This window comes from Meleagris gallopavo, chromosome 3 (genome assembly GCF_905368555.1).
Source record: "Meleagris gallopavo chromosome 3, MGAL_WU_HG_1.1, whole genome shotgun sequence".
NCBI classification, from domain to species: Eukaryota; Metazoa; Chordata; class Aves; order Galliformes; family Phasianidae; genus Meleagris; species Meleagris gallopavo.
The window spans coordinates 20,149,159-20,174,062 of NC_139406.1; the positions used below are offsets into that span (position 1 = coordinate 20,149,159).

The 24,904-nt window shown below is 35.9% G+C and overlaps 1 long non-coding RNA gene across 1 annotated transcript in view; it reads right to left on the reverse strand.

The window, feature by feature from the left end:
* LOC146544627 (uncharacterized) overlaps nt 1-24,095 on the reverse strand; it is an 82,594-nt gene extending 58,499 nt beyond the window's left edge. The window contains exons 1-2 of the long non-coding RNA XR_014882339.1: nt 23,089-24,095; nt 19,620-19,698 (exon numbers count right to left, since the gene is read on the reverse strand). This is a non-coding gene — a long non-coding RNA (uncharacterized LOC146544627). The remainder of the gene's footprint in view (nt 1-19,619; nt 19,699-23,088) is intronic.
* Between the last annotated feature and the right edge of the window lie 809 nt (nt 24,096-24,904).

Sequence of the window (24,904 nt, forward strand, 5' to 3'; positions counted from 1 at the left end):
AATCTTGCAATATAATATGCTATCACTATTTCAGCCAGTGCAGGCCAGATCAGATCTGCTCTTTAGGGAGCAGGCCACCTCCACGGGTTGGCTCTTCCAGCTGAAGCTTCTCCATGAATCTGCAACTCCAGATGTAACACTGATACAACTCACTGAAATGTTAGCAGTGTTGTGTGCACAATTACTTTCACACAAGAAAAGTAATCAAAAGTACACGTCTAGGGGGGCTAGAAATTATGGTGGTGTTGTTTCATGTTTTTCTTCCGTTACTAACATTAACAAAGGAATACATTAGCATACATAGATATCTAAGAGGAAAAGTAGGCTAGTGAGTATGATGCATGCTACGTAATATGATATGAATGAATGAACTAGATTGGGTATGAGCTCAAACTAGTAATAAATACCTACTTACCTGTTAAGATTTAGGAAATTATTTTTTTGTTTGAAGAAATCTGTACTTTTCAGCTTGCATCTAATACAGAGTACTGAATAAGAAGCTCTTTGTTATCTCTCTGCCTTCTTACTCCCTCACTAAAAACAAATTCCCAGGCTAAAAATGCATATGTACTTTTTTTTTAGGGGGGCGGAGAGGGCGGGGGAGGGGGGGGAGGACTTGAAGATCTTCAGAGTGATAGATTTTAAGAATGTCTTATCAAGATACTCAAATTACTTTTCCAAATGTATTTAAAAAGTTGAGGTACCTATAGTCTTAAATGAGCATCTATGATGATATAACCAACCTAATTCCCCATGTTATCATCTAATTCAAAATACACATCGGTATTTTTCAGAGGCTGTGACCTGAAAAACCTCAACCTTTGTTATCAACAATCACTTCATCTTACTTATGAATACCTGTTTTCCTGTGTCATTAGATCAAAGCAATTTTATATCAACTTTAGATCCAGTTCTTTATAATTCCATTAATATATTTTATGAGTTAAAAAAGGGGATCTGGAGTAGGGGACTTCTGTTATTCCTAATTACAAATATATATTTCTTTAATAAATAAATTCTGAGAACCACATATGGCTGTTGGTTAACTATTTTAATTCTGCAATCTATCTTAATTAGCAGGGGCATGGGTAAGCAAAAAAAAGAAAAAAGGAGAACAAAACCAAAACTATCAATGTTCTCTGAGTATCTACAAAGCCTCCACATGATTGACTCTGAGCTACTGGAAAAGGTTAGTTCCCTGCAGGAAATAGGAACTATACAGAAGACAAGGCAATCAATTGTTTCACATGCAGAGTGCAAGAACCTTCATCACTTCAGCTTCAGTTTTCTTATCTGACCAGAACTAGTACAGGTAATTCAACTAATTGATAGGATTGTATTAGTCAGGTTCAGGAGTTAGTCATTTGTTGTTTCTGCAAGGACACATGAAGCTCTGTTTGCACATAAAGAAATGAACGCTGCAGACTTCAGCTTAGAAGCTTGGGCAACTCATAAAAAAGGCAATAGTAAAACAGGTGAGAAATGCTTCATGAAGATTAAAGGATTTTTAGGAATAATAAAGCAAATGATGATGAATGTAGGAAATAACATATAAAAATATAAAAGCCATAAAGAAAAGTCATTAGGAAGTCTAGGACTCTGGCAGAAGCTTAAATTTTCATTGGAACAAGAAAAACCATTACAGATTATTGTACAAAAGTATATCAGAAGTTGGAAAGATTAAATTACATTGAACAAAAAACTGAAGCAATGCCATAATAGGGGTTGCTGCAGGTTATGACTAACAGCAGAGGGTTACAGTTTGAAACTGAAAAAGAAAATTTAGTGTAAGAAAAATTCTGTGAATAAAATAAAGATTCATTGTTCTGCCCATCATTCATTTCTAGAGTCTTTAATTTAACTTGGATGTGTCTTGGAAGAGCTGGCTTTTATCTTCACTTTGTGCTGCCATCCATTTGGAATCCTCTCAGCTCTTTCCTTTTGTTCAGCAATAGCCTGCTTTAACCAGATAAGATCCAAACAAAACCGTTTGCCTGAGCTCACAAGACAGCCAGAAGTAAGGCTTTGAACAACTCGTTGATACCAGTTTCTGAGATTTCTGGATGCCTGATATACCACAAACTTGATACACAATGCTTTCTCCAGCAGTAAGCAAGGGTCAGAAACTGAAAGGGAAGCTGCAATTTATATCTGCCGTTGTCCCATCTCTAGATGCAGAGTATAATGCAAATAGCATCTCCAAATACACTTCACAATCTACATGGCCAAAAAGGAATACACTAATGGAAATTCCCTGAGAATATATTTCATACAAAAATCCACTCCAGGGAAAGGAAAAAATAAATAAGGAATTTATTAAGTAGAAAACCCTACCTAAAGCTTTTACATTTTTATGATTTTAAAGATCTCTACTAAAAATTTGAAATGCTTAAAATGAATGCTGTTTGCCAATGTACTGGGACAAAGGTAAAAATTGAAACCTCCAGTTCAAGGCTGATATGTATACTAATACTGAAGTAAGAGAAATTCCTAGAAATATAAATACTTCACAGGGATATTATTATTAGGAGTACCCCTGAACAACCTTCAGAAGCCTTGGTTATACTGTGTTGAACCCTAGCTATTAAACAAGAACAAACACTGCTCAAAAAACCTGAGTAAAGAAAAAAGGATATCTCAGGAAGAGGTAAGGAGAATTTCATTTACAATTTTGAACTCAAACTCCAATATGTGAAACAGAGTAACATTCCACAGCCATATAGAATTTCTCAATACAGAGTAACGTGCTGTCTGAGACTGCAAAACAGAGGTTTTGTACTAATGTATCAATATAACACTGAGTATATCTTGGGAATCTGAACAAATATCCTAAGGTCTTATACACATAATCATGTAACCACACTTTCAGACTGTATTCATAAAGTATCTATCTTTTAAATGTATGATCTACGTTGTCATATGGCAGAAAAAGGAGCAATCTATATATATTGGTCTCACATATCTTTTTAAAGCAAGTCAAATCAATTTATTACTGTTTTTAACAAACCAGTATTTATTTTCGGTCATCATTTCATACGGCTTCAGCTCTTCCTGTGAAGACGTGTTCAGTTTGATTCCCTTGGGAGCCACATACAAGCCTGTACTTTCTTTCCCCTAACTTTCTTCAATTAGTTCCAAGGAAAAGCCAAACTTCAGCATCCATTAAATCAGCAAAGGTGTAGGACAGGTTAAACACACCAAGCTTTTTCTTCCCAGTCCTCTGGGACTATGATTTTGCCAGCAGCCAAAGACTTCTTCAGCCAAGAGAGACCACCACGTAACACCTACAACCCGTTTGCACTTACTGACCAAAATGCATAGTCTTGCAGCCACATCTCCCACAGCCCTAGATTCCCAGAGCCTTGCTGTCCCTACCTGCCCTCTAGATGAACGCTTGGCACAATATCTTAATTTGCCATTATCAAGCACATCTTGAGATCCTGGACGCACACAGGTTTAGTAAATGCCCATGGGTTTATCATTTCTCAAAGTTCCATAAATCATCTGTAAAAAAGGGGGGCCCATAGAGGAGCCATGGTGTTTATAAACACCTTGAAATGACATGGTAATTGTTGATCATCACTGAAACATTGACAACTAAATTTCATTCTGTATGTGCATAGGTACATAAAATCTATAACTTTTTCTTCTTGTAGTTTTCTTTCAGTAAGAAAACCACAAGAAGAATGAGTAGTCCAAATACACAAGACCATAATGCATATCAAGCACCTTCAACATCATTTGGAGTTATTCACATCATTTAGTCACCTAACACCTAAAAAATACTTGAAAATTTCTGGTCACTGAAAAGAGAGTCTCTTCCAGAAGGCAGTTCTAATGCTGCATCACTGTCTGGAAGAAGCCTCTCTCCTGACCATTTGTAGGGATGCCTCAGGGAGGTCAGGTATGTGGGTATCTTATTATGGTATCTCTCCATAATCTGCTTGACTACCTTAGCATAATCCTTGATACTTCATGTTAAAATCCCAGGTTTATAAAGTAGCTGCCTTACCAGAAAAATGCGTGCAGAATATGAAATTATCACTAGGCAAGAATTTATATGCTTATGACAAAGATTATTTTCCTTTTTAATTAAATTAGGCATAATGTCGATTCTTCCCTCATCATTTGCTCAGATTGCTTCCCACAGTTTTCTAATTTAAGCAGATGGTTTTTCAGTGACTGATTTTGTACCTTCCTTTATCCCATTTACCAGTTTTCTACCTTTTTTTGCACAACCACTATGTTGGTTTTTTTTCTTTGAGTGTACATTGTGATATATCAAGGGAAACATGCTGGAAAATACATAGAGCTAGGATGTTCCATCAAAGATCAAAATTCTTATTATTTTGTGTCAACAGAACAGATAGTATTAGAGATTAAAACTTTCTGATATCAAGAATTCTTAAGAAAAAAGATGTTTCTTGGCATAAAGTTAGAATTTTCATTTTGGGTCCATGAATATTTCCTTTTGCATACACACACATGGGTCCCTACTATTGTAAAGTGTTGGAAAAAGGAAAAGACTTTTTCCTTGAATGGAATCATAGAATAACCAGGGTTAGAAAAGACTTTCAAAATCTTCTAGTCTAACTGTCTACTACTACCAATATTTCCCCACTGAACCATGTCCCTTAGTACCACACCTAAATGTTTTCTAAGTTCCAGGGACTGTGACTAAACCATCTCCCTGGGCAGCTCATTCCAGCACCTAACTACTCTTCTGTGGAATAGTTTTTCCTAATATCCAACCTGAACCTCTCTTTGTGCAACTTGAAGCCATTGCCTTTCATCCTATCACTAGTTAAGCGAGAGAAGAGGCCGACCCTCAACTCACCACAGCCTCTTTTCAGGTTGTTATAGAGAGTGATAAGGTCTCCCCCGAGCATTCTCTTCTCCAGACTAAACAATCCCAGTTCCCTCAACTGCTCCTCATAAGAAGCATGCTCCAGATCCCACACCAGTTTTGCTACCCTTCTCTGGAGATGCTCCAGAGCCTCCATGACTTTCTTGTAGTGGCAGGCCCAAAACTCAACACAGTACATGAGATGCGATCTCACTAGAGCTGACTACAGGTGGATGATCACTTCCCCGCTCCTGCATGCAACACTATTTCTGTTACAAGCCAGGATGCCATTGGTTTTCTTAGCTACCTAGGCGCACTTCTGGCTCATGTTTAGCTGAGCATCAAGCAACATCTCCATGTCCATTTCTTCCACAGAGTCTTCTAGACATTCAGCTCTAAGCCTTGAACGATACCTGAGGTTGTTGTGGCCGAAGTGCAGGACCTGGCACTTTATCTTTTTGAACTTTATCTTCCCATTAACCTCAGCCCAGAAATCAATCTTTCCAGATCCCTCTGAAGGGCCTTCCCTGGCAGATCAACACTTTATCACAACTTGGTGCCATCTGCAAACCTACTGAAGGTGCACTCAATCCCCTCATCAAGGACATCAATCAAGGTGTTAAAGAGGACAGACCCCAGTACCAACCCCTATGGAGCACTTGTGGCAGTTTTTCTGACTCCCTTCCAGACTTTATCATTAATAGAAAACTCTACCATTTTGTGGTTGCTCTACCCTGGACAGTTCCCAGCCTCTACATCTCCCACCCGTTCTTCTCTGTGAACAGCAGGTCTAGCAGGGCACCTTCCCTAGTAGGCTCTCTTACCAGCTGCATCAAGAAGTCAACTTCCATACACTCTAGAAACCTCTTAGGCTGTTTCTTCTACACTGTATTATATTTTCACTATGGACCAAAGAAGTTGAAGTCTCCCATGAGAACAAGGGCTGCAGACTGCACAACTTCTGCCGTCTGCTTGTAGAATATGTTGTCTGTCTCTTCATCTTGGTTAAGCGATCTATAACACATTCAGACAGATACATATGCCCTTGCACAATATGTGTCTTCTCACATAGCAAAGTCAACAACTAAAAGTCAAAGTCAAGAGACTAATGATAATTATTATTTAATTCATATATTTTGATACTTGACATTCAGTATTTATTTTTATTATTACACTGCAAAATGCTCAAATATTATTTTATCAGTAAAATGATATTATATCTTACACCTTATTTAATTAGAAAATTAAAACAACCTGCAAGTTAGACAATTCATTCTTTCTAGAAAAAATCATTGTTTTTGCAAGTTTCCAGCTAAATTATATAATATAACAACAAATGTATTTTATAGTGAAATCAATTTACTAACAAAAAAGACAAATCTACCTCTGATTTATTACTTGAGCACATATTCTAGACAAAGACTACAAACTTTAATTTAATCACATATATTTAGGCTTACTATCCTGTTTAAAAATTACATTAACATATCGTGGATACTGCTTCAAGGTCTCAAAATGAAAAGGATTAATAGGCAAGGCTGTCAATCAAATCCCAACACCACTGTGAAAATCAATGAGAACATGGGAGCTAGCAATCTCATCTGTTAATCAGAAAGTCGAAAAGTCTTACTGGGTACCCAACTGAAATACAGGAAGTGAGCAGAACTGAGACTAGCTTAATGAGCTCAATGTTCTTTGGTATATTTCTAGATACCTTTCTTAGTATTTGCTACAAAGTTAATTTGTAATGGTAAAATCTCTCTTGTGGTTACCTGGCAAGTATTCACAAGGATAAGAGATGAATGCATCATTTATTTATTTATTCATTTAATTTGTTTGTTTGTTTGTTTATTAATGACAACCCTAAAAAATGGTAGTTGAGTTGAGAAATATAGATATAGTTCAGTTATATACATACATAAGTATGCATGTATATACAGTTTATTTAGGTGACTTCAGAAAAGAGAAGCAATTCTTATCTGCATAATATATCTGGTTGTAGAGTCATCTTACATCATCACAACAAAGGAGAATCAATCCAGGTCAGAATACTAAGCATAAACACATCTACAACATTCCCACATTATCATACTCACTGTTACCCAAACTCTCATCAGTGGCATCAGAAGAAGTTAGAATGAGCAACAATACAAACATCATTTCCTTCAGCAAGGACTTTAAATAATCTCTTTAACTACAGATAATGTTCAGGTTTCCTAAATAATCAGAATATACTGAAATACATGTTTTTTAAATTAAATCTGTTTTAAGTCTACACATGTTATTACTCCCATCTAGAAAGAAGATATTTGAAGAAGAATCTGAAGCAAAGAAGAATCTGAACATGTAACTTGAAATATTTACCCCTTACAAAGACAACATTTAATCATTGTGCCCCTCTGTCATCTTTGGAAGCTTAACACACACCAACATATTTGAAAATGCTACCTTCACACAAATTCACTACTCACTAAGTACTACAGTAAATATATAATGGAGTTATTGTAATCATTTAACTTCTGGATTAAAAAAGCAATTTGAGGATTGGTTTATATAGAAAACAACTTCTAACTTGGCAAGTGAAGAAGGAAATAAAACACTCGCATCTCACTCCTCTTTAAGCTACTCTTCAAAACCTGTGTTTATTAGAGAAGGTCATGCTTGGTATGGTAAAACCATAAAATCTAGCAAAAAATTCTTAGTATCCAAGTATCTGAATCGAAGCTGATTTAGAAAAACTTTTCTTGTACATCTTTAACACGGATTGTCTTTGTTTATTCAGCAGGTGTAATAAAAAAGCACCTATCCTTTGCCTGCTCAGTCAAGAACTATATTAAAAGTTGAACTCTGAAGGGTACTTTCTCCATGTCAAATACAGTATGATGTTCTCTACAGAAAATTTAAGTTTGCAAATGGATGTTTCTGAGTTTCTAATAAAAACAAAAACTAATGACTGTTGTTAGCTAAGCTATTGTTTTATGTGTTCATTAGATATAATATTTCTGAAAGGGTTTATATATAGATTTATATGCATACATACATATATATATGTATATATATGAAGCATGTGACATTTATATTAAGAATTCTATTTGCTCTCTCCATCTATAAATAGGTCAATTCCTTTCCTGGCACCTAAACTTTATGGCCTCATAATCTTAACAAGCAAATGATTCATATTCAAGCCTTAGATGCTAGATTTCTTTCTCAGTTTATTTGCTTTCTACAAATCTCAGTGTAAAATCAGGGTTAGCTAAAGCAATTGCCGGTATCTTCTGACCAAAAAATCTTTACATGTGTAGTTATTCACTTGAAGCTTGTTTCTTTCTGTAAATGGGCGCATAACAGTAACAAAGCAATGTTTATATCTAGAGGTTTCCTACCCGTTTCCTGAAAAACACAGCTTAGTTCAGAGAGGCCTACATACAATCAAAATATTTTTGAAATGAAATAGATGCATTCTTTCTTCTTTTACATGACGTACATTCATTTATACAGTAATTTCCTCAAGCAGTATTTTCACATTTTCTCAGAATATGAGTGGCTTTGCTATCTGTTGTAGTCAGTAAAAAATCTGTAATAACAAAAGTCTAGTTAGATGCTTAATAATATGTATGCTTAGTCCTTTTTCAGAACACTACATAGTTAAATAGTTTGGGGTCAATGAAAACTTCACTAGCTGCATAGTACTTTGTTCTCTTTAATCAACAGACACAATCCGCTGGAAACTGAACAAGTAAATTCATGCTTTGCCTTATCATCTATAAAGCCAGAATAAAGAATGTGAAAAAGAGCAAAACTCTTCAGAAAATTTGAACCTTTTTTTTTTTTTTTTTTTTAGCTACTTGATTCTGCTTATCCTCATCACATAGCTAACGTACTAATATGGTAATACCTGTCTTGAGTTTGTATCAACCAATCTTTGGATTTAAAAAAAAAAATCTTTTTTTTTTTTTTTTTTTTTAATGCTGTCCTTAAAATACAGTTGTGTGTACTCCTCAACCTTTATAATGGGAGATTTTTTTAAGCCAATTTTATGAATCACTTAGCTTGCATTAATTACTACTAATTAAACATTATTACTTAATGTATCATGGCACATTAATTTATTGTGGAATACAAACCTTACAGAGTCAGTATTTGCATAGACAGGGTGCAGTTATCACTGACAGGATGGCAGGGACCATCCTTGTGTTCCCACAGATTCCCAGGAGAGTTCAGTTCCTTTTCTCTTTGCTTTCTCCTAGATTTAAACTGACAATTCCACTCTGGTGTTCATCATTCTTAGTTAAGTATATTTATCTTGTCTTCACCTTACACTTCATCCTGCAGAAATCTGAGATGTTAACTAAGACTGTAATCTTTCTGTCTTGATTTGAGTACTGTTACCTTCTTGGGTGCTTTATATCACAACTGTGCTCTCCAAGGCAAGCAAGGGAAGAGCAATCTGTGTAGTTTACCCGCCATTCAGTCCTGAAATACTGCATTAGAAGACAATCCCAAAAGTAAGCAATAAAATCCAATGATAGATTAGTCTTTTCTTGTTCAATAAAACTGACCTTTAAAGCATCCCCTTAGTCAATCAATATGGTAGCAATACTTCAGAAGGTCTCTGCTTTCCCCCAAAAATTCTCTTAGGATCATGTGTTGCCCTGATCAGTCTCTTGCCTTTGGCAGCAAGGCCCATTAGGACTTGGGTGTATTTGTGTCCAGTCTTCCCAAACATCACTCGAGCTTGCTGGGGATAATGCTTTTGTTCCAGTCTGTTACTGCTCAGCTAACAATCTTCAAACCTGCCTGCCTATGTTTTATATCACACAGGATGCAACTCTTTGGGTTTTGTTTTGTTTTTTTCCTTTTTTTTTTTTTCTGTTTTTTCTTTTTTTCTTTCTGGCATCAAAAAGAGACGTTTCTAGGCATAATTCTAGCAGGAATTACCTTTAGCTATGCCATTCAGGTATACTCAAGAATATGATTTTTGTTCCAGTGCCTGTGCATATTTTGGTTCTGTATTTACCATTACTAACAGCTTTACACCCTATTTTTTTTTGTGAAAAAATTTGAGTTTTGTTTTTATGCTTCTGTGTTACGTAAATAAATACACATAGTCTCTTTAGCTTTCAGATTGAATATAAACTATTTCCCCGATCTTGAATTCAATAAATGTCTTCAACAGCTTTTATGAAGACATTGCATAGATGTTAACTGCAAAGAAAAAAATATTTAAAATATGTCTTGAGAAAGGAGACAGGCACTCTTTTCTTAAAATACCTCTTTCAAAGATACTTATTTTAAATGTCTGATGAAATGTACAGTTTAGGCTTGAAAGGAGTGAAACGGTCTCTTCCTCTATACTTATGAAAGTATTTACTTTTTCTCTTGTTGACTTCTTTTTAAGCAACATTATATCTTCCCTCAAGAATACTCAAAAGAATCAAGAGCTTGGAACCATTCGCATCTGTAATAGCACTTTTTCCTGCACGGTTGTCCAACTAATAAAGTCCCTAAGGAGAACTATGCCAACTGGTCTAGCTGCTTCATTCTTAATGACCGTTGTCCAATTAAGTATGCAGCATCCCCACATTATGATAGTTCTTGAACCAGTTAAGTCGGCTCTTTGCCTCATTGTAATAAAGGTACTAAGAAGCTGAGAGTAGCTATGATACCCTTTTCTTCTTTTGATCATTCTTCAAGGGCTAATTCTGCAGCACCCATGCTCTGTCCCCTTCAAGTTTCAGTCTAGTGTTAATATTGATCTATTGCTAAATCTTTGTCACTGATGATTCATCCAGATAATTTCAATTTTCTGCTAATCAAATAACCTTTAGTGTGAGGTGACAGGCACTTTCATGATGGATGAAAATGATTTGTAAGTGGGAAGTAAGGAATTGTGAGCACATGAGTATCTGCAAGTATTAACTTATATACTGTCAAGGTCACTACAAGTAGACAGATTCAGTGCTTAAGTGACTGTAAAAAATAGCACAAACTTATCCAAAACAATTCAAATAAACAGACTTAGAGAAAACTCATTTTTCCTGTAACACTATCACGAGTGTAAATACGGAGCAAGGGCAGTTTGCCTGGTAAGGGATGGTGAGCCAGAAACTAGGCAGCAGCCTCTCTGACCAGGAGCCAGGAAACTAAGTCAGTAAGTCAGAGCCAGAATCATGTCTGGTGATGGTAACTAGGGGCAGCCAGGAGCCTAGCAATCACCCAGTGACAACGTTAAATCAGAAAGTGAAGTTGATATATTGGAATGAAGATTAAGGTCATGAAGGCAGGAGATGAGGCCCAGGTGCAGCACCAGCAGATTCACAGACTCCCACAGCCAGGGATCAATCATGGAAAACTTGGTTTTACACAGTTTCCCAAGCAAGGGTGAGGAGAGATGCTGATGAGGCCTCTTCCAGTCTTTTTCTTCATAACATCTCTTCTCAGTGAAGTTGTCTTCTAAAACCAGCTAAACTCTCAGAAGGTAGAGAGTGAGCGCTCTCCTGAAAAGCACTTCTATCTGAATAGGATAGGATAGACAAGTTAGTTGAAAGGGACCTACAAAGATCATCTAGTCTAACTGCCTGACCTCTTCAGGTCTAACCAAAAGCTAAAGCATGAAACAATGAGGACATTGTCCAAATGCCTCTTGAACGCTGACAGTCATGGAGCAGAAATCACTTCTCCGGAAGCCTGCTTCAGCTTTTTTGATCACCCTCAAAAAGAAAAGGAGCTTTTCCTAATGTCCAGTTTGATCCTCCCTTAGGATCAAACAGTACAGATTTGTGCCATTAATGTTCTACCATCAGTGATCAGGAACAGAGCCCAGTGCCTCCCTCTGTGTCCCCTCCTCATGGAGCTGCAGCAAGGAATGAGGTCACCTCTTGGTTTCCTCTTCTCCAAACTGGGTAGTCAGTCCAGTGTCCTTAACTTCTCCTTACAGGTTGTGCCTTCCAATTAGTTACCACCTTCACTGTTCTCCTCTTGATGCTTTCAAGGTTATTAATTTAACATCTTTTTATCTTATATTGTGGAGATTAGAGCTGTATGCAATATTCAGCGTGAGGCCACAGCAACACTGCATATAATGGGAGTATCAGTTATTTTCACTGTCCAGCTATGTTGTCTGTAATGTACCCCAAAATGCTGTTTGCTTTCCTGGCTGCCAGGGCACATTGCTGACTCACGGTGATGCTATCAGCATTTCCAAGTCCCTTTCTGCTGAGCGGCTCTCCAGCCACTTAACCTCAGTCTATTCCTGTGTCCAGCATTACTCCATCCTAAATGCAGAATCTGGCAATTGCCTTTGATGAACTTCATGCACTTGTTAATTACCCAGTGCTCCAATGGATATAGATCTCTCTGCAAGGTTTCTCATTGCCCAGGGAGTCAACTACACCTTCCAGTTCAGTTTCATCAGTAAACTTGCTGAGGATGTGCTCCCCTCATGCATTCACACAAAATCATTGATAAAAATGTTGAAAGTATGAGCTCTAAAATTGAACCCAGTGACCAGTCTGCTGGTGAGTATCCAACAGACAGATGCAGCTCTGCTCACTAATGAGTAGAGCACTATCTGAGCTCTATTGTTGAGCCAGATCACCTAGTGAAACAGAAATCTGTTCATCTCACATTTGGACAGTTCATCCGGAAGAGTGCCATGAGGGACAATAACAAAGACCTTAGCAAAATCTAGAAAACTGCATCTGCCACCTCCCCTTCATCCACCAGGCAGGTGATCATTTCATAGCAGGAGATCAAGTTACTAAGGTAACTACAAGTACTTCCTCTTGATGTATTCATGTTGGTTATGTCTTACAGTAGCTTTACTCTTTAACTGACTTTCAGTATCCTTCAGGACAACATCATTCATAACTGTTCATAATTCTTCCAAGGATGGAAGTTAGACTAAAAGGTCTGTAGTTTCCTGGGTCTTCTCTCATGCCCACTTTTGCAGATAGGCATAACAGTGGACCATTCTCAGTCTTTATGAAATACAGAGACTAAAACTACATTACGTTTCTTGTCTTATTCCTTGACCATGGCAACAGAAAAAGCATTAGGTAGATGCAAAACTTTAAAATATGAAGGTAAGCTAAATTTCATCTTTCACTAGGTTTTCTGTGACAGGACAGTTTATATTTAATTCTATTAGCAAGTTGAGGCAAATTGAAAGTATATGAACTTTATTTATACTAACATATTTTCAAAACTCAGTAACTACATATTTGAAATTTTTTCCCCTTCAAAACATGATGCTATAATATTTCCTCAAGTTTCTATATGCTATTGGGTAGACAAAATTCTATAGCAGAGAATGAATGATGACAATGTTTTCTTACCACTCCATGCAGGGGAGATAGCTATGAAAATTTAAATCATTGGTAATTATGGGTTTTGTTTTTTTGACATTTTAAGTTTTTGGTTCATTTTTTTGAGTGTTTTGAGAAAAAGGGCAGCAACTATATCTTATCGGAGATTGTCATTAAGTAAAAAACAAACAAATTCACAAAAATTAAAACGAAGATTTGCAATTCTCCCACTGCAACACGCCACAATTTTGTTGCTCTGAAAGAAAGTGCATTTTTCCTATTACATAGAGAGGTTCCATTATGTGTCTTCTTTGATCTATGTGCATTTACATCACAACCTTTGTCGTTTAAACAAAAACTTCTTCACAGAGGGCACAAACTATTTGGAAGTCCATTACTTTCAGTCATATCTTAGTCCTGCTTTAGTACCAGTGTTCAACAACTTTGGCAGATACACTGCAAGATCTTTATTAAGCCCATCTGTTCAAATGTCTGTTTTCTCTCTCCCTTTATGAAAAGTCACTCTTTCAATAAAGTCACTGCTGGGTTGAAGATGAACAAAAAAATGAATGAAAGCAATTTTTTTGAATACATTACTTTTTTTTCATGATAATGCATTTTTTTTCTGTTAATGAATTGAGCTGTTTACAAATGACATGTAACTAGTAAAATTTAATGAAAGGCAGGAAAATGAAATATATTTACTTCTCTATTCTTTATCTAATTTCTACTACAGTTACCCTATTTCATTACTTAAAAACAATTTAGTTACAAAAAACAGTTCTAAAAATAAGCTAGATTTACTAAACTAAGAATCACATATATATCGTGTATACAAATGAACATTTCCAACCACATAAGTTTAGATAAATGAGAAAATGCTCTCGATGATCATAACCATGTGAAGTATTTCAGCTTAGAACAAATCTTCATTTCCTTACTTAAGATTTTCGAGTCAAGAAACAAATCAAAATACAGTGGGGACCTACATGAATGAGGTGCAACAGAGAGTAGCATAAATTTTGTGACTTGGTCTATTAATCTCACTTTTATTCTGCGCACCAGCATCATCTTGATTCTCGAAAATAATGAGAATACTTACTCCTATTAATATATGTATAATGTTCAGAGTAGGACTGAATTATTCATTAAAATTCTAAACTCATAAGCTTAGCTGAATTTCAATAAACAAGAAAACTAAAGAATATGAAATATTGAATGGAAAGAAATAAATTTCATAGAAAAGTACATCAAAAACAAGAGAAAGTTCAACTGGTAAAGAGCAAGCAGCATAAGGATGACAGTAGAAATGCCACATATTCTCTGAATTCCAGAAATGTGTGGTAGGAAAAAAAAAGATCCCTGAAAATATCAAAACCTTGAATGGATGATATCCACTCTCAGCAATTTGAAAAACAGAGCTGCAGGAAAAAACTTTAAGCTGAGAAACCTTCTACAGTCTTTATCTGTAAAGCCTGGAGAATAATGCAAAGCAGTGCTTTTGAGTGAACATCAAAACCTGATGCTTCAAGAGATTACATTGGGCATAGCATTATAATCAACAAACTGAGAATATTTCCATAAAATTTTGCCAGGAACATCAAAGTATGCTTAAGAAAAAAAAAAAAAAAAACGTATCATAAATCTGCACAAGGCAGTGTTTTCCTTTTTAATTGATGGTTTTGATAGCACTTGATGGCATTTACTATGTAGTTCTATGGCTATCACAGAAGTATTTCAAGATAAAGACAACTGGCAACACAATCAAAATCATCTAGTGGATTGAGGGAAAGGTGAATTGTGAAGGCAGAAAAATCAGCAGGCCTCTGCCCAGTACAAGTAAAATACCTTTACAGTCTTCTGTCATTTGAAGGAGCATAGAATAGCAGTAAAAGAGGGAATAGAGAGAATCTGCTAGCAGAACAGAGGAAATTTGGGATGGATACAGCTACTTTGCGAAATTCAAGACAGTAGGCTGCCCTGTCAAGATGGAGGAGTATCCCAAGAATTCCAGGAGGCACATTTTTGCACACAAGAAAGAACTGTTTCCCTGCACAAGAGAAAAAATTAATTAAAGAAATATCTTTAGGGAAATCTGTGATTGCACATTACTGAGCAATAGGAATCATGCAGAAAAAATGTTCACTACTCCATATTTAAGGACTGTTGGAATGCTGCAAACCACTGATGTCTTGAAGCAGTGATTGATTTTATCAAAGCTATGTTTTTCATTAAATTAATAGTCAAATAAATAGATTATTTGTTAATAAATGTAGCAGAAAAAGTATTGTAAGTAAAAAAATTAGTGGTATAGTCAAAAAGGTATGAGAGATTCCGAATGTAATGCCTCCTGTTTATTTCAGTGGAAACTACAACAGATATGAAGAGCACAATAACTCTGTTTGGTAGAACGAATGCTCAGCTACAAAAAACTTTTTCAGCATGGATACCACCATTAGCTTTGGATTTTCATCAGTGATGAACAAAATCTTGCAGGTTGTGGTTGTAAAAATCTGCACCGGCCAAGGTGACCCACTGTTACTACTGCTGAAACACACCATCTACCTCCTCACTGAGCTCACATCCACTGTTCAATCCTCCTGAATGTTCAGTAAGTTTTGATGAATGTCAATGGATGCAATTTTTTCCGCATGATGGAACTGACACACCTTTGCTTCATATGCGCTTCACTCCAAACACTGTTTTGTTAGACTACTCCTCTGCTGCCATCCATTGCATGGCCACAAAATGCAACAGAATATTAATGAGAATGTTCAACTTCTACTGTGATACCACCAACAACTGCTGGTGACATTGTGAGTCAATATAATAAGACAGAAGGCATTACTTTTAGAGTAGCCATTGTAAAATATTATCTACCCTTTTGCAACAGCTTCTCAGATATTCCACATCGTAAGAATTAGCTTAAGTTCATTTCTAATAGTAAAATCTTTGTTGATTCAAAGTTCATAAGAAAAAAGAAATTATTATTTCTTTCTATTCTTCTTTCAGATAGTTTTTATAAAAATGCCTTGAAGTACACATATTCCTGGCATTCTTAACTTTCAAGGTGGGCTGCAGCTCCGAGTAAATGCTTTGTGATCTCTCTCTCCTTAGATCAGATCCTACTCTGAAGTCTACTAACCGCATTTATGATTAAGCATTGGCATTTTCATCAGTTGCTACAAAATCAATTGATTTATCATCTCTCCAGATGACAGTGAACTAAACCTCTTTCAATGTCTGAGTGATCTAAGTGTAGGATTAGTTAAACAGCAAGTTGATGTTGAAAAGGCATGCCCTAAGAGCATGCTAGGTTGAGAAAGAACAGCCAGATCATCATGAGGCAGAGGCATGCTTACTGGGGCTGTGGAAGAGCCAAGGTCAGGATAGAAAGAGAGAAATCCAGAGATTAGTTCCTGGGGCTGTTCCTTTCTTTACAGATTGCAGAAATACTTTATAGGTGTAGCTCTGGGAATTTAAATGCAGAAGATGTTTCCTTTCCTTTCTTTCTTTCTTTCTTTTTTTTCTTTTTTTTTTTCTTTTCCTGCCAAAATCTTTGTGAGCTTCACACTCAAATAAAAGCATTAGCAATACAGAATGGATTAATACAGGATTACAAGAAGAAGATTATACTTCTGGATCCTCTCATCTCTTTCAAAAAATGTCTATCCCAGTGTTACTTTGCATGTATTCAACATGATTTCTTTACGCAAAGCCACAGAGCCATATGCTAATATGGTTGTCAAAAGAAAGACATTTTTAAAAGGTAACTGAGATTTGTGAAGAATGGTGAGAGGATTTGTTTAGCTTATAAAGAAGGTTAACAGGACTATTCATTAAAATTCTAGAATGATTTAAATGTGCCCTTATATTGTGCACACTGTGTTTGGCTTTGTATTTGGCTTTTTAGATACAGTATTACCTAACATTATATTTCTTTCCTTTCCTCCTTCTAATACTTCATGCTCTCTGACATTCTTGTGTAATAGAAATTCCAGCACAACATATCACGGAGACTCTCCCTGCTCCTTTTATCCTGTGAACAATACTTCTCAGAGCTTTTCTAGTTACAAGCATTTGGTGATCTGAAAGGTCTGATCCTGCTCCTATGATGTCAGTTGAAAAAACTTCAAATAAGAGTCAAGCAGGCTCCCCAGATCCTTTGTGCAACCTTTAATCCAGAATAATTTAAAAAGAAAAAAAAAAATAGCTAGTGTTCTTCAAAAAGTGAAAAAGTAGAAATTTCTTTAAAGTTAAGACTCTCAGACAATCTTACAAAATGAGAAATAATTTCACTGTTTCTGCACGTTTTATCTTAGTAGAACATAAAATAAGGATTATATAGTCTAATTCTGGTTCACATTGTTGATATGCAAGATATAGAGCAGAAATGGTCAGAGTTGTAGTTTGGATTGATTAATTTATGTTTTACCAGGAACTAGGCTGAGATTTCTGCCTGTATTTCCCTATGATGAAATGTGACTCAGAACACCAGTATTCAGAAGTGAAAGGCTTCTGCCTCAAAACACTGCCTTTTAATGTGCAATTCTTTATCTTGCCTGATGAATTACTAAATTTAAAAATCATATACATTATTTCTCATTTAATCCTCAAAAAGTTGTTAAATCTAAGAACTCAACAAGATAACAAATTAATCAAATTGTATCAGACAACCTAGTAGGATCAAATCACCATTTCTACTTTTATAAGCATATGTAACAGAAGCATGGTTGACTCAGGCAAAGGTTGGACTTAATTTTCAGTTCTCCTTTGTAGGCAGAAGTACTATTAATTCAGTTATGTAGGGAATATAATTAGTCATTTATAAGGAAAAGTATGAACAACAAGTAGCATAAATAAAAGTTTTGCGGGAAATTTATAAGGTAATTTATATGGACTGGGGGAAGGACTCCTTGAAAGCAGCCCTGCAGAGAAGGACTTGGATGGTGGATGAGAAGCTGGACATGAGCCAGCAATGTGTGCTTGCAGCCCAGAAGGCCAACTGTGTTTTGGGCTGCATTAAAAAAGGAGTGGCCAGCAAGGAGAAGAAGGTGGCTTTCCCTTCTACTTGGCTCTTGCGAGGCCCCAACTGGAGTACTGCATCCAGGCCTGGGGCTCCCAGTACAAGAAAGATGCCGAGCTCTTGGAGTGGGTCCAGAGAAGGGCCACTAAGATGATCAGAAAGCTGGAGCACCTCTCCTATGAGGAAAGGTTGAGGGAACTGGGCTTGTTTAGCTCTAGGGACACCTCATAGCCTTCCAGTATTTGAAGGGAGCTTGTAAGCAGAAAGGAGAATGGCTGTTTACGTAGGTAGATAGTGATAGGACAAGGGGAATGGTTTCAAAATAAGACAGGGGAGGTTTAGATTAGATATTAGGAGGAAGTTTTTCACTCAGAGGCTAATGGCACACTGGAACAGGTTGCCCAAGGAGGTTGTGGATGCCCCATCCTTGAAGGCATTTAAGGCCAGGCTGGATGTGGCTCTGGTCAGCTTGTCCTAGTGGTTGGTGACCCTGCTCACAGAAGGGAGGTTTAAATCAGATGGTCCTTGAGGTCCTTTTCAACCTAGGCCATTCTATGATTCTATGACATCGTGGGCCAAAATAATAAAATAGGAGACTTTTTTTTTTTTTTTTTTTTTTTTTTTTTTTTTTTTTGGAGCAGCCCTCATGTAATCTGTGGCAGTTTTGATTGCTAGTCTTAGTTCTTTTTGCATTCATACTGACAATAGAGGTAACAGAAATTTAATGAAGGCTTAGATGACATTAAGCCACATATAGCCCTAAATTGTCAAATAACTGCAGAGCAAGATGAAATTTCAAAGAACCAGACAGCCTTTGTTACAGGAGGCTAAAAATCACATCCTCTGTGAATATATATCCAGAAGGTCAATTTTTAATAACTCAGTGATTGAACACCATACTAAGTATGAAAGAAAACAAAATCAAAATGGACCTTTTGGAATCCTTCAAGCATTTTGTAAGGCAACGTTTGTACAAAGCTAATGAGTTTAAGGCATTTTCCTGAGTCTAAATTTCTCTTATGGAAAGTAGATAATATGGATAGATATAAACACACCCGCTTTCAAGTATAATGAAAGCTACACCATTTATTGAAGCACAGGAGTAACTGAGAACTGCAAGATGAGCTGAGAATTTAGTAAGTAAAAGAGATTCTTTACCCTATCAGAGCCACATGTAGTTATCATCACTGATTAGTGGCACAACCATTTGGCAGACCTGATTTTAGCCAGATAGGCAATCACAATCACTAAAGATTGTGCTTCTAAAATCACTTCCTCAAAATACTTCTGATTTAGAGGTGATTTTATTTTACTGAATTTCACACAAGATCATTAGAAATTTATATCCCAACAATTGATTTGTTTCAGAGACAGAAATACGTAAACAACATTTCAAAATAAAATTTCTATTCTGATAACTGTTTTATATCAAGTCACATACCTAGATCTTCAGACACATACACTGATAGAAACCTGGCCCTCTTCCATTAGCGTGCAGCTTGCAGTGGCCAAGATCCAGTCTGTAAAACATATTTAAAATAATGTTAGTCTTCACAATGGCTTAAGTCCTTTTCAGCTTGAACACAAGGCTGTGCTCCCTGCTTAGGTGTCTGAAGATTATGATTTCAGACATGTCTTGGAGGGTCTATTACTCTGAATCATAATTTATCTTGCAGCCAATGTTTTCCCATTCCTATATATATAATAGAATTTCCCATAAAGACAGCGCTAATGCTCACTGCTTTCTTCCCACACCTGTGAGTCTAACACATAAGTGGTCAAGTAAGTTATCTTCAACACAGACTTGTCTCCCTCCTTATCTTCTAGCTATATTACAGATAGACTGTACAAGGCCAAGGTACAAGGGAAAAAAATGTGTTTCTTTTTCAAAATGTGAACCGAATCTAGATCTTCAATTCTATACTCAGGGTATTTCAAGACAAAAAGGACCAAATGAAAATATTCTAATTAAAACATAAAAAGTTGACTGGTAGTAATAAATGATGAAGAGGAACCAAAACATTGAAGGTGACTGAATAAGTCCAGTAGAACTTCCTTTATCCATTTTGGAATTCTTCTAATTTAAATCAGCAAACTGCTATGAACTTTTGAATGAATATTTTTTAGTGTGCTGAATTCCATGAGCAATCAATTTCTTAGAATATCTTTCCTACTTCAGCTGCTTTGACCTGAAACAGCATGAGAAAATATGTGGTAATATTTCAGTGTAACTTAATATTGCCTCAAACCTCCAAATAACTAAGTTTTATTTAATAAAGTAGGATTTTATTTAATAAAGTAGGAAAAATAGTGATTAATATTTCCTTAAATACAAAGTAAAATTACTGATTCTGAGCTCTGATTAAAAAAATGAAATTTTATCACAGTTTGATTTGTTAGACATAATATTACTAATTAGACTGAGTCAAGTATCAGGGTGTATTAAAAAGATCTTTTAGTAGAGAAAGGAGTGTTAAAATGGACTCCTTAACTAATACATGGTCAGCAATGCTTAATTCCAATTATCTCTTGGACACAGCCTGTTCTTCATTATAAAATCATTTCTTTTCATGTACTTTCTAGTCTTCTCAAAGACATGGCACCTCATGGTTGAACAACATGTTCAGTCCTTCACTGCACAGTTACATAACAGTGGATGTTACAGAATAATTTGAGTTACATTTTACCTCAAAGTTCAAGACCAACCTTCTCTACTGCACAAATGGTGGCAGTGGCATAGCCTAATATCTTGATCACAGTGAGAATCCTACTGAGTGGACAAATCTTGCTCAAATTTAAATTTAGATGTCATAGATTTAGTCCTTTCCATCTTCTAGTAAGTCATTTGATGTAAGAACTGTACTTCACATAGCAAGTACCAGAAAAGTTGTGTTTAATCTCAACTTGTAACTCTATCCTCCTCCCTCCCCAAATAAGTAGAAAATAGTAACATAAAATCAAAAGACAACACTGCAAAGGTCAAGATTCACCAAATAGAACCTGTACTTGAAACTTGATCTGTTAGGTATTATTAATACATTCAGAAAAAGAATATTTTGGGGGAAATAGCTAGGGTATCCACTTTTTCTTGATATTTAACATAGGATGCTATCCTAGGGGTATCCCTGGGATATCAACAGCTTCAGAGAGTCTAACAGATACAGGACAAACTCAAAATCTCGTTTTCAAACTTTATCAACTGAAGAGAGTTGAAATATGATATAGGTGTTAATATCAGAATTTTTAATTCATTGCACTGGGCCCTTAAAAAAGATTATGCACACATTAGAATGCTTATATTCAAACAGCTTGAGTTCAGGGTGTACATGCACATTCATACATATGAAAGTCACTAGAAGTACTTAATGAACACAGGAGCAGAATCTCTTAATCACTAATTTTAACTTAAATTTAGACTTGGTAACTTTACAGCTTTGGCTAGTGGCAGGCAGGTCAAGAGAGCTCAATGAAAGCTTACAGAAAAGCCAGTAGAGTAGCTTTGCTACAGGTTGCAGAATAGAAACTACAAACATTTTATTGCCTACTACCTAATAATAAGATTGAAGTACTGTGAGAAGCTAGACCAATTTTTGGCTCAAAGTTTGTTCAGTGGCAGTCAAATGAGACATAACCTTCTTAGCAAGCATTTGGAGATAATGGTCACCATGATTGCAGTGGTAAGAGAAACTTATGTGGCTGGGCAACCAGGTAGAACTGCTTTCAGCTGTTGCTCCTTTTGGTCATTCAAGCTGTCTCATGGGGGCTGTCTCCAAGGAGAGGACCACTGTACAGTCAGTGTGCATACCTAGCAGCCCATTGTGTGACAACTGTGTGATCAGCTACCAATTACCTAATGGAGGGCCATGAACTACGGACACGCTGTTGCTCCTGACAAACAAAACACTAGTGCTCTTGACAACCAAAGCATTTAATGCCATCACCCCTGACAAAACAAACATAAACACTCCTGACAACCAACTACTGCCCTGGCAACCAAAGAGACACTATGAAGAGGATAAAAATTCAAAGAGGTCTGGAGTTAGAATGGATACTCCTTCACTGAATTGTAGCCTTGCAGGTCAAGGAGATGTTGCTGACCAACCTGCAGCCCTCTATGGACCAGTGAGACATCACTGAATCTACAGTGGTGCGTACCCCAGCCTTATAATCCATTCACTAGGATTTCCTTATTGCTAACTTCCCCATCTTCCCCACATTCTTTATCTGCTTAGAATTTGCAATAAACTGGTTGGACAGCATTTGTCCTCATTAGCTGCCTTAATTTCACTCCAGGTATATATATATTGAATCAACTCTTCCAATAATTTGAATGAGACAAGTAAGAACTGAGAGAACAGCTTAATTACAGAGATAATCACTCTCTCTGTACTAGTGTAATGATAATTTCAGTACTGTCCTAATAAAATTTGGGTAGTAAAATATTATCAAACAACATAAATACATGAGGATATCTTCAGCCTGTATGGGAAACTCAGTGGTTAGATGGCAGAGATTAGAGAAGGAAATAGCAGTATAATTTATAGTTGACACCAGCATTATCAGTGCAATCCCTTATGAAGATTTTGTTTCTTAATACCTGTTCATTGAGATAAAAACCTGTTAATATGTAATTACCCAAAATGTTGAAGACAAAAACTAAAAATAAAAACTATTCAAACCTTAAGACTGGCCTGATTTCTAAAGAAAACTACTAATCTGATGTTTCTTTCATTTATGGTTACTTCAAAGTAGAAGAGCTATTTCCTAAGCTCATGAATCTAAAATATTAAATCAGACTGATCAGAGAGTAAGAAGACGCACTTAGAAGAAGCTGGTTGAGCATTACGGCAATAACAGTAAGAAAGATAATAACAATTATGTCAGAGACAATAAAACTATAAATACATTACCTTGAAGTGGACAGGGTAAGCTGCAGGAACTAGTATCTGATAAACTTCATAGAAAGTATCACAGAAAAACAGGAGAGGTAATAGAACACTGTTGTTTCTCAGATGAAATTTTGATGATGGAGTGGGACAGAGATGGCAAATGAAGCCTGAATGCTAAAAGAATTTAGAAGAAATCATATCTTTGTGGGGTCACAGGTGGGGGAAAGGGAAGATTTTGGAAGACTACTAATACTTCATTGCTTTACAGCAAAAAAGAAATTATTTGAATAAGAATGTGATAATAGAAAAAAAAAAAAAAAAAAAAAAACAAACCCACAAAGAGAAAGGATAGCCTTCTGTTCCACTTGGATAACTGGAAGAAATTTCAGCCAGTAATTTAGCTGGAGCTCCAGCTGAAAGCAAAAATGAAGGCAAAGTGAAACAACTCAAACACCTGTTTGCTGATATGAGTTAGGCATTGGTAAACAACTGCCTTCAGAAATTGTTGTGAAAGTATGAAATCGTAAATAATATGAATAATAGAAATGTGAATCAAGACAATTTGTAACAGTGATGCAGCTACCTAAAGGAATTTACTGCTAAGAAAGAATGGGATTAAGGTTAAAGTTGGTAAAGCATTATATATTAAGAAAGGTAACGGGGCCCTTAAGAAAAAACACAACATAAAAAGACTTCACGAAGAGGTGTTAATACTTCTACATTAGAGATGTGAAATTGAGACTTTTTCATAAGATTCTAAAGCAATGCACCTTTCCCAGACAATTCCTTCTTAACATTTATCTTCTGACCTATACTACTCCACAAAAGTAACGCTGAGACCTGCTTTGCTATGAATATGCAGGAAATTTTTAAATCAATTAGTCATTTGTGCAGTTCCAGTATACAGTGAAGGTAGTGTGAATAAATAGTACAATACTTGGTCTGGAAATCCTGAGCTGACTAATGTAATTTCAAAATGGCAGCTTAAATAAAAACAGATCAAGATGCAGGATTTGGATTTTAGTATGACACATAGGAAGATAATTAATAAAGCTGACAGAAGAATACAAAGATCTAAATATGGAAGAGGCACCAAATTTAAATATAAATGCAGTATTTCAAGAAAAGAGAAAACTGGAAAGCGAACAGTCTGCACGGACAAATAAGCAGAAAAGACAGAATGTAATGAATAAGTGAAAATATCTATAAAGATAGGAATAAAGGTTGAATGAGTTACATAAATCAAAGTCAGAAATATAAATGGCCATAAGCATAGTTGAACTTAACTTTGCTAAGTAATTCGAAATTGCAGAAAAATAGTTATTTAAAGATAAGGTAATAGAGAAGACTGCATAACATGTAAAATTGAGTTTACTTTCATAAAATTGAATGGCAAGATAATCCATAAACTGAGGTATTTAGAGAATTCCAGTAGGAAAGTTTTCAATAAATCATTCAGTGTAGAGGTTGTAACCTCAAACTAATGAACAGCAAATGTAGTACTACTCTGTCAGGAGTATGTATGGGGAGACAAAGGAAAAACAAAATATCTAAGCTACTACAAGTCCAGTACTTTGACTGTCGTACAGAAAAATCTTAGAAATGAAATGAAAAAGACGGTTTTAGATAGAGGGAAATCAACATAGTTTTACCAAACATTCGAGTATGATTGTTATCACTCTTTTCAGAGAAATGCAATACCTCCATATTAATCACCTAAATTTAAGCAGAGCTTTTGATATAAATGCTTTATGAGAAATTATCATTTAATGCAGAGAAAATCGGTGTTTATGGATTATAAAATGAATAAATAATTGAATACCAGGAAAAAAAATCA